The following is a 1,549-nucleotide window of genomic DNA, read 5'->3' on the forward strand; positions in this document are numbered from 1 at the left end:
CTGGGAATACAGATGAGAGTATGGCAATTCTACCAAGTCCTCTTAAACTGACTACAAAGAACTGAAGGGGTTGTCACTTATAGAGAGGAAGGTCTGCAAGTTTTTGCCGATAACAACCTTAATTGTGCGCATCACATAAAAATTACTCGAGGAATTTACAATGAGCTCAGTTCCTACACTGAGCTATACAGATAAAATTATGCTCCATAAACATCAAAGAATTTTGGATAAGTTCTTTGCATCTCAAATAGATGCTGCTGCTGCTGCTGCTAAACTATAAGGTCAACGATAGTTTTCCTCCATTCTTCTATTGACTCTCATTCCACCACCAACAACCCTCACTCTGTTGTGGACATTTTTTATGCTAAAAATGTACCCTATTACTATATTACGATTCTTATTTATTCCCTAACGTATTTCTCTTCAAATGTTTTTTTATGTACACACATTGTACAGTGTATATTTGGAAATTGTTATTTTCATGCATAAAGTTGTCATGCCATTATCTTTTTCTTTTTTCTTTTTTTGGTTACTTTATTTTTTTTTTTTACATCAGTAGAATATGCATTATCACTTTATAACATGAAAATCAATGGAAAAGTTAATTTTATGTTATGGGATTTCACTTGCAGAAAATTTTTCTGGAGAGCATTATTCCCGTATTGCAGGAGATTCCCATTTCCATGAAAACATACATATATATATATGTATATATATATATACACATATACCAAGCATGATTAATATATATATATATATACATATATATATATATATATACATGCTATATATATATATATATATATATATATATTATATATATATATATATATATATATATATGTATATATACATATACACTTATATATACATACATGAATTTATATATATACACATATATATACATATATATATATATATAATATATACATATATATATATATATAATATATATATATATATGTATATATATATACATATATGTACATACATGATTACATATATATATATATAATATACATACTTTGATACTTTGATAGGTTTCGGCCATTATTGGCCCAGGCCATGTCTAACTTAATAGCACCACCTGGTGAAGTCTTCAAGTCAGAATTTGGGCACTATGGCCCACTCAAGTAGAGAGTTATTGTTTACAGAGACATATCCGGGTGTAGGGGGTTTATCCGGGATTTCTTGAAGGAATCTGTCCAAAGACTTCTTGAACCCTATAGGGTCAGTTTCTGTTTTATTGTGTTTTGGTGTAATGTTAAAGAGAGCGGGGCCAATTGAGGTGAAATAATTGTGCCGTATTGTTGTTATGAGATGAGAGTGCGATTTTTTTTTTTGGCGGATGGCACGGGGCCCAACCTTGGATGTACCTTGAAGGTGATGCCAACAATCATTTGGGCAATGCTGATGGAATATTTTCCACATCATGCAGATGAGTAGCGCTCACGACGACGTTGGAGAGAATAGAGTTTTAGCTTTTCTAGTCGACCCCATAGTCGAGGCCTGTCATGCCATCTATCTTTTTTGTGATTGCCCTTTGAGG

The sequence above is a fragment of the Octopus sinensis genome, linkage group LG14, assembly GCF_006345805.1.
Source record: "Octopus sinensis linkage group LG14, ASM634580v1, whole genome shotgun sequence".
Classification (NCBI taxonomy): Eukaryota; Metazoa; Mollusca; class Cephalopoda; order Octopoda; family Octopodidae; genus Octopus; species Octopus sinensis.